This window comes from Gavialis gangeticus, unplaced genomic scaffold (genome assembly GCF_001723915.1).
Source record: "Gavialis gangeticus isolate Ggan-Ray unplaced genomic scaffold, GavGan_comp1, whole genome shotgun sequence".
Taxonomy (NCBI): domain Eukaryota; kingdom Metazoa; phylum Chordata; order Crocodylia; family Gavialidae; genus Gavialis; species Gavialis gangeticus.
The window spans coordinates 119,321,440-119,331,171 of record NW_017729024.1 but is presented as its reverse complement, the minus strand read 5'-3'; the positions used below and the strand labels follow the sequence as shown (position 1 = coordinate 119,331,171).

Genomic DNA, 9,732 nt, shown 5'->3' with positions numbered 1-9,732 from the left:
TACAGAAAACACATTTCTTCACTGGATTTTCTTACACAAAGCATGCTTAAAATAACATTTTAAAAATGTGGGCAATAACTAGAATACAGCTGCAAAAAATCTCCAGCAAAAGATGCTGCTGAATGCTCTTGTTTGTTTTGTTTTCTCTTTTCTTTTTTAAACAAACAACCCACCCAAAAAACACCCCTTCCCCCCCCCTCCACCACACACAATTTAATAATAGGCTTATTTAGATTCCTGCATGTGGATTTAGGAGCTTAACTTTACGGCATTACTTGATGACTGCATAGCTGTGATGGTCCAGGAAGTATGCAAGAGGCAAGAATTTTTGAGGGTGATATCCTTTACTGGACTAACTACATGGTTGGGATAGACTTTATACATACATTTTAAAAGAGCCTTCATTTTCTCATTAAAGAGAAAACTGAACCTTTTTTTTTGAGTTGCTTCTTTGTCCTTGACTTTATGACAGCAGTTGTAGAATTAGACAAGTTGCTCAGATTTATGCAGTTGAAAATTTCTTATGCCCAGGACCCACTATGAAATGCAGGGGTTCATTGATGCAGAGGAAGTCAAGGAGACCAGCGTTCAAAAAAACTTGTCCTCCCACTTGCCTTTTGAAATTATTTAAAAAAAAAATGAACTGACTTAAGGAGATAGCAGGAATAGGAGGACAGACTAAAGGATAAAGCACTCAGGAGGGCTGGCAACTTCTAAGGGACATAGTCTTAGAAGCCCAATGAGAAACTGCTTGGACATGGTGGAAGAACAAGAATGGGAAGAGACTGATGTGGCTGCACAAGGAACTTCTAGGATGCTTCAAATGCAAAAGGAAAGCATGCAGGCAATGGAAAGATGGGCAGGTCACCAAAGAAGCTTACCAGGAAATAGCAAGAACTTTCAGGGACAAAATTAGGAAGGCAAAAAAACCCCCCTCAACTAGCAAGGCAAGCTGTGGACAAGAAGAGGTTCTAGGCTGGCTAGATAAGAAAAAGCAAGGATAAACAGCCAAGGTCAACTCTGAGCAGAAGATGCAAAGGAGGCAGAGCTGCTTAATAACTACCCAGGGCTGGTCATGGCATGCTGAGCAAAATGGCCTCATGTGCCATGCTCGGCACATGTGCCAGGGGTTGCCAACCCCTGTGTTACACCTTCAGATCAAAAAACTCAAATATAAAATGGGTGACTCCTAGCTGGATGGCAGCATCATAGAAAGGATCTAGGAGTCTCTTGGCATATCACAGACTCGCTACAAGTCTGCAGCGTATACAGCTGCACAAAGACGAACAAAGTTTTGAATTGCATCAAAAGGAACATTAGGTCCAAGACACTAGAGCCTCTTACTCAGTACTGGTTAGGCCTTATCTAGGTTACTAGGTACAGGTTTTTTGGGTAGGACTGTGCAAAGCTTCACTGGCTGTTTGTTTCCTTTTGAGCTTGAAATGGCAAAATCAAAACAAAAGGTTTTTTTTGAAAGTTTTGAAATGTTTCAAGTTTTGTGGTGGGAGGCAGGGGAGAGCCAGGGCTGCACTCTGAGCGGCTCTACAGCCCCATGTGGCTAAGTCTGGCAGGGAGTGCAGCCTTGGTTTGCCCTGCTTCTTGATGCCAGGCTATGGTCCAATTGGCTCTACCAGCCTCATGGAGCTCAGCCCCGTGGTGGGAGGTGGGCAGAACCAGCACTGCACTCTGCCTCCCGCCACAGGGCTGAGATCCACAGGGCTGCGAGATGCTCCTCCCCCAGCTGGGCTAAGTTCCTCAGCGCTGGGTCCCGGGCACCAGGTGCAGCCTCCTGTCATCCAGCAGGCAGATCAGGGGCCCACCCACACCCCTGGAAGGGCTGCAGGGGCTCTGCCAGACTCCTTCCAGGGGTGCAGGCCCCCGATCTGCCCGCCAGATCATGGGACACTGCTCCTGCTTCCCAGCTCCTGCTTGTCAGCAGCTTGAAGTGCAGTTTCCTAGAACCCCTGCACCTATCTGCTTGACACTTGGCAGGCTTCATGCCCTCACAGGCATCCCTGTGAGTCTCATCAGAATCAGGCAAGAAATGACAGTTAATAGCCTATGGACAAAATGTTGAAACAGTGAAACCATTTTGCCAGAATGGAACCGTGTTTTCAAAACTAAACGAAACACAGTTTTGTCAAAGCAGAACACTGCTGTTTTGCGCAGCTGGTTTTGGGATCTACATTTTAGCAAGGACATGGAAGTTAGACATTTCAGAGGTGGGCAACAAAAATGATGGAGGGCTTGGAAGGCAAGCCATATGAAGACAGATTGCAGGGAATAATTATTTAGTTTATGGGAAAAGCACTTAAGAGGGCATGTGAAACTTCTTTCAGTCTTCAAATTTCTGAAGGGCTGCCATAAAGATGAGGGAGAATTCCTTTTCTTTCCAGCTTCAGAAAGCAGGATGCAGACTAGTGACCTGAAGCTGTAGCAAAGTTAATATATTAAGATAAACGTCTTCACTATTGGAACAATGAGGCAGTAAACAGCTTAGGAAAGCTGTGCAATCTCAATCATTGCATTGATTGATCTAGGAGTAGCTAAGCTTATGACCTATTATGGATATTTCCCAAGCTTCTGGACTTTGGTGGTTTCTGCATGCAGCTAGGAAGGAATCCTTTTCCCTCTCCTGTTCCAACATGCCAGGGGCTTTCATGGGCCGGCCCCCCCCAACCTTCCTCAGAAGCACTGAGTTAGTTGCAGCCATAGCTGGTGGGGTTTTGTTTGTTCGTTTTGGTTTGTTTGTTTTTTTTGACTGAGCTATGCCAATATTTCTGCTGGGTCTAAAATCTGGAGGTTTCTGGCTCCACTCAGGGTCAGATTGACTGATACACCTGAGTTCTGGAAGGAATTTCACCTCGTGGTCAGATTGCAGCTTCTGATGCATTTTTGCCTCCCTTTGTAGCAACAACCATGGCCCTCTTTGGATTTCTCAAGTATATTTTAACAACCCTTGCAAATAGTAAGATATTGGCCACTGTTGTCCCCCTGCTTTACCTGTAGCAGGTTAAAGTACTACGCTCTGTGGTTGTGTGACGGGGCTGGCTGTATACTTTTAGTAATAGGTTGGATAAGGCTTTGCTTAGGATGGTTTGAATAAGGATGATCCTGCCTCAGCTGGACCAGACTAGATGACATCCAGAGCCGCACTTCCCAACCTCTTGTTTCTGGCAGCACACTTACTGGGCCCCTCCCATCCTGCAGCACACTGGCTGAATGCAGAGCAGGGGCTGGGCGTGGTAAGCAGCTGGCTGGAGCAGCAGCAGATGGGAGGCATGGCTCCAACCCAAAATCCCGTGACACACCTGGAGGTGCCACATGGCACACTGGCTGGGAAGTGTTGATCCAGACGTCCCTTCTAGTCCTATTTTAACGATTCAGAGCTGTTTGAAGCACTTCAGACGTTATGTCTGTCCAAGGCCTCTGTTGATTAGCTGCATGCTACTAAACTTTAAAACTCTATTTCATGCTGACAGTAGTCACTGACTCTGATTTAGAATAATGATTTGACAATTTCCAAAAAATGGAGGCAAAATCATGTATAGGAAAGACGCCCCAACTTTTCTTTAACTGGGAGGAAGAATTTCAGCAGACACTTCTCTAGCTTATCAGTGACCTAAAATAGAAATATGGTGGATACAGTGGGAAATACATAATAACTAAGTGTGCATTTAATGCAAAGAAATGAACTCCAGTGCCATTTGCACCAAAGTACACTGCTCCCAGGTGCAGCATCTACATCTGTATCTAGGACGGCAGCACTTTGAGCCAGAGTGGAGCAGCCTCAGGCTGGTGGGGGGACCCCGGGGAGTCAGCCCTGGGCTCTGGGTGGTGGCATCAGTGGGCAACGGAGGGGTTGGCTGGGGCACAAGGGTGCTAAAATTCAGTCCTAGCTGGCAGACAGTCCCCCATACTCTAGCAACCTCATGCTCCAGCCAGCCCACCACAGTCAACGCACTTCAGCGGAGTTAAGTAGTCCACCTTAAGATAGTATTGTCAGGTAGGTGCTATCTTACAGCAGAGTTAACTTGCTTACTGTACCCTAATAACAGTGCACATGTAGATAGCGACACTTCATTGTGGAACTAATTTGTTTACTCCACAAACTGCATGTGCAGATGTACCCAGTGAGTTTTTTTACCACTTCTAAAACCCACATGCAAAACCCTTGCATTAAGAGAATGTAACACTCTGAAAGGACAAAGGCTTGTATTTCGTTGTGAGGCTTGGCACTCTGCCATATATTCTATGAATAAATTGGCCATGACAGTTCTGACTTCACCATTCTTCTGAGAAGCAATACTCCAGCTAAGATATTAGCTGGTACAATAAGGTAAGCAAGAGGTTACAGCATGTTTGTATAAGGGCTCTGGTTAAAAAGCTTTTGTTATGTAGCATGTTTAGAAATTAAAATTATTCTACAAATAGTTCTTAAATAAAGCTACTTTTTGGGGGGGGGGGTTCTCAGTTTGAATTTCAGTTTCTGAGCCTGCAGATTTTAGTAAAAGTTAACTATTTGAAAGATAATTTAATTTATCAAACCCAAGCTATAAGCTGGTACAAGTTCTACAGAATCTTATTAAATTGTTTTTATTAAACTGAGCTTTCATTGTACCCAAAGGAGACGCCAATCGGGATTTTCTCATTGCTTGAGTACAAGAGCTCCAGTTATGAATATTGCTACATAGACTGATTTTTAAAGTGCTTTGACTGTGCTGCTTTGGAAGTAAACTCCAAAGGATTATAAATTCTGGTTTAATAGAAAGTATAATGTCATCATAATAAGTTCCCATGAGACTAGGAGAAAAGTTCATTAAAAGAAGGTATGAAAAATTGTTTTTTGCTGTTGGGATTATTAAGTGGGGGGTGTCTCATCTACTGGATTTGCTATGATGAGATAGTACTGTATTATCTTAAACTGATTAAAAAACCCAGGGCTTATGAATGTAAGGAGATATCAGTTCACAGCAAAGTATAAAAGTAAGAGATGAGGAAAACATCACAATTTGTTCCCTTTAGGTGCTGATCTAGGAGTGCATATCTAGTAAGATAGAGCCAGAGCAGGAAAGTATTTCAACAGTGGTACAGAGGGTTTGAAAAAAAAACTATATTTGCTCACAAAAAGTTTGGAAGTTCGACTGGCTGCAAGGAACTCCAGCAGCCAAAGTTCATCCTCTTTTCCTTTTGGCACACAGCTGAGCTGGGAAGAAATAAAGCAGTTGGTTTGACTAGAACCTGTAGCTAAAAACTGACTCTGATTCCCCCACTTCTCCATTCTGAATAGCCTATATTCTTCTGGTTATCAAGAGTGTGTGGGATGAAAAGGAAATAGGAAGAAAAAGTAAAAACAGTGGGAAAATTATAGAAAGCAAGAAAACTGACATGGGAAAAGAAACAAAATAGAGATAGGACCCTAAGAACAAGCAAGAGGAAAAGAATATAAATGTGCAGAAAAGAGAATAACTGTGCAACAGCATGGTATAGATGGCATACTAATCATCACAAACATGATTCCCAAGATAAATTCAAATAGAACTCTAGAGAGTTGTGGTCTTTCTAAGTTCTTTGCAAGAGAAACTGCTTTATTTTTTTTCTATAGGCAAAACGAGTGAAAAGAACTGGCACTTTCCAAGGGATGCCTCAAATCTAAAAAGGTTGAAAACCACTGTTCTAGAGCAAACACAGTGAAGTCCTATCATAAAAACGTCTTTGCTTCTGGAGGTGATTAAAGGTTCCAAGCTCAAAATGATGAACTATAAGCACGTCTACAGTCCTTCCTCACTATTTATGACTTCATTTTCTTCTAGTAGCACCAGGTCTTCCAAGGAAACTGCCTACTTTACTGCTTTTGAAATTTTAGTACCAGCTTGCCTTCCTCTTCATAACACTCCTTTAGGTTCTAGCTTCTCAATATGATGTGCTATTTTCTGTTAGGGAAGTTGGGCAATGTAAATATTATGACTATGAGATGCCTTGAGTCATGGGTCAAATTCCAGATTCCTGGAAAGCAAGTACCATCGTACCTATTTTCGAGAGAAGATTCTGGCTTATCTTCTAGACTTATCGGCCCATAAATTTTAATAGACTTCTCAGCTAAAATCTTTGGGCGTTACTTGTTATGCCATTTCATAGCATGAGTAAAAGGAGAAAACCCATTACATGAACATCAGACCGAATTTAGGGATGGATATTCCACTATTGATAACATAGTTATCCTTCAGTTTTGAGACCTAAATATATGCAAATACACAAATCAGCATTGTATGTTGCATTTGTTGATCTGTCAAGAGTTTTTGACAGTATAAATGGAAGTAAACTTTGGGAGAAATTGTTAAATTTATGGGATTGACCCTCTTGTTTTGCATCTGCTGATAGAATATCTGTCACAACGCGGGGTCCTAGGAGTGGCCGTGATCTCTCCAACGCCCCCTACCGTGCCAAGTTGGCGATCAAGCACCCTCGTTCTCGCCCACCACGTCTTTGATGGTATGTCTTTTATTAGGGAGGCTGCTTTTTGTCCCCTTGGACATGGTGCTCTGGTTTATCCTGACCCCCAGTTCTTGATAGGCTGACTTGGCGCACCCCAGCCTTATGGGCTATGCGTGGCTCCAACCTCCCCTGTACCACGCCCCAAGCCTCACAGATGTCTCGGACATTATTTTAGTCGGTTTCCTTTCTGCGCCCGCTCACTGGCACCCCCGGGCTTGTCACGCAGCCGGCGCCCAATCACTGGCGCCCCCGGGCTTGTCACGCAGCCGGCACCCGCTCACTGGCGCCTCTCACAATTGGGGCTCAGGTGGCCGTAGCCATGCCTGGCCCCCAAATCCCCTCTTCGGGTCTTAAAGCGAGTGCCCGCTCTGGGATTTCTCGCTTGTGCCCGCCCTGGGGCTTCTCACAATTGGGCCTCAGGTGGCCATAGCTGTGCCTGGCCCCTGAATCCCCGTCTTGGGTCTTCCATTCCTGTGGGGCTCAGGCAGCCTTGTCCCTACCTGGCCCCCAGTCCTCTCTGCCTCTTCTCAGGGCTGGGGTCAGTGCCCCCTGAATGTTGTGCCCTCTCCAGGGCCTCTCACAGTGCGCTTGCCCTCTCCGGGGCTTCTCACAGTGCGCTCAACGCAAGCACCCTCTGGGCTTATTGCCGGTGCCCACACTGGTGCTCCTCACAATTGGGGCTCAGGTGGCCGTAGCCATGCCTGGCCCCCAGACCTCCTTCTTAGGTCTATGACTTCAATCTGGCTCAGGCGGCCTCGGCCTTACCTGGCCCTAGGTCCAGACTGCTGTGCCCTCTCTGGCACTAGGAACCCGCACGCTACTGGGGTGCTCCCATGAGGCCTCCTCCAACCCCTTATAGCCTCACCCGATCCTCTGGTCTTATAAAACTACAAACAGAAAACTCAAGCCCCTGGGCTACAACATAAACTCCAAGCCAACTGGCTAACCCTCATTCAACTCCCTACCAGGGCTTCCTCCACCCAGTATTCTTGACCAGAAGCTGCTCAGGCCATCAGGCTTCCCTACTCTGCTTACTCTTGCAGAGCTTCTTCTTCCTTGGCTGCTGGAGGGGAACTGCCTCCCTGGCCTCAGCCTGGACTACACTTATATAGTTCAGGCCCTGCCCCCTTCCGGTCAGCTGACCAACTGTGGTTGCCCCAGCAACTGGCACCTGTATCTCTTCTTAGGAGCAGGGCACCAAAGTGCCCCTGCAACAATATCATAAAAATACATGGGCCAAGGTTGGGTGGGGTCTGAGGGGCAAACTTGCACAAAAGGGTGTTAGACAAGGATGTATTTTGGCCTCCTGGCTATTTAACCTTTATATGAACTACATTATCAGAAACATACAGGACGCTCATTTTCATCCCTCAAAATTACTAGCAAGCCCAATCCCTATCTTCATGTTCACAGATGACACCATCATACTGTCAAAAGCCCCCATCGGATTACAGAGAGCAATTACAACTTCTGAGCATCTTTGTGGACAAAATAACTTAAAGATAAATGAGGACAAATCCAAAATAATGTTTTGGAGAAGCCGTTTGATAAAATACCCATGGAACAGGGTGGGGAATCAAACTTGAAATTGTTAAAACCTATAGGTACTTTGGTGTTATGTTTACAGTTTTTCCATCATGGAAACACCACATTCATTTGCTTAAAACTAAGGCAGCCCAGTCGGCAGCGGCTATAAAGAAACTTTGAGACCACAGCAGGACTATCTGTCCAAGCTCCCACATTAGCATATAAAGCCATAGTTGTGTCAAAGCTCCTGTATGGGGCTATGCCACCAGTAATGATGTAGGCATACCTCCAGAATAAGTTTCTCAGGGCTCTTGGTCTTCTTCCTTCAACTCCTGCATCCTTCTTGAGATTGGAGATGGGATTAGATCCCATTTAAACTAATGTTATTAGAATGGCAGGATTCTAGTTTAAAATGCTGCCTCTTCTAGAGTCTTTCTTGCTCAAATTGTGCTATATAGAAGACATGAGTAATCCCCCTTCTCTTCATTTTCCAGGATGGGACACTATGTCAAAGACAATGAAAGACTCTTCTCCCCCATAGAAAAGGTCCGGGTTTTCCAGAGGTTCCAAGATATTGCCAGGCAGAATGATTTTTGCAGTGGGCAGGGCTACTTGCATTGCCCCTCTATATATTCTTTGGAAATTAGATTGTGGTGGAAGAAAGGTATTTACAGCTGGATCTCAACAATAAATGGTGAACCTCTTTGACTAGACTCAGGACCAAACAGATGCCACAGCTGGTTTGGCTGGACATAGACTTTCCATTCCAGGGGCTAAAAGATGTTGCCCAGCCTGTCTAGGAGTTTTGGAAGACACTATTCATTATGTCTTAGAATGTCCTCTATATAATGACATAAGGAGAAAGTATTTATCACCATTCTTGCAGAAATTGACATACTTCTCAAATAGAGAGAAATTAATATGGCTCCTCCAGCAAACAGATTCATATTTAGTAAACAGTCTTGCAATTTTGCTTACAAGGCTGAAGCGATCGGAGTTAAACATCCTTTACTGTTGATATGACAAACCTTTTTATTGTGTTAATTGTGGACCTATGCACAACATTTTCATAGATTCATGATCTGATTTATCACCATATTTATACTTTATTATGTTAATGCTAGGAGTAGGAATAATGCTTTTATAATGGTTTTATTATTAATTTGCATTTCTGTTATTTTTGTTTAAATTTAATATTATGGTTGTATGTCTATTTATGTTGTTTTCAGGAGCATGGCTTTCTGCTAGAATCCTTTAATAATAAATTGAAATTGATTTGAGTCATGGGTGATCTGCACTACTGGCACAGTGAGACTTCAGGAAAATAAGTTTACATGGCTGGAAGGAGTGAGAAAGGGGGACAGAGAGAGTGTGCATGACTGTAGGCTACTAGCTAGACCATCTAAAGAAGAGTCAAGGGTTTCAGTCTCTGCTCCAGTGAAATACTCAATAGACAATTCTTAGACATCTGTTAGACCAGAAGTCCAGGACTGGCATCTCTCAAGGGAATGCCCAGCTCACTAAATTAGAGCCAGACTTTCTCTCTCTCCTTTTCTTTGCCCCAAATAATATTTAATTATTCTGTTAAAAGCAAAACAGCTTCAGCAAGAGAGACTGAAATAGCACTCTGGCTAAATACAGACCAGCAAAATCCAAAGCTGAATAGATTCAATCTGGACAAATTAGTTTGAGCTGCGTTGATGGAACTGA

The 9,732-nt window shown here is 44.2% G+C and overlaps 1 protein-coding gene across 4 annotated transcripts in view; it reads left to right on the top strand.

Moving 5' to 3' along the window:
• Positions 1–4,255: 4,255 nt before the first annotated feature.
• LOC109297654 overlaps positions 4,256–9,732 on the top strand; it is a 37,282-nt gene continuing 31,805 nt past the window's right edge. For 3 of the 4 annotated variants that reach the window (XM_019517610.1, XM_019517612.1, XM_019517608.1), the window contains exon 1: positions 4,264–4,339. The gene's annotated coding sequence lies outside the window, so the exon portion shown is untranslated. Of the gene's footprint in view, positions 4,340–9,732 lie in introns of all 4 variants that reach the window. The other variant, XR_002097375.1, reaches the window with a different exon arrangement.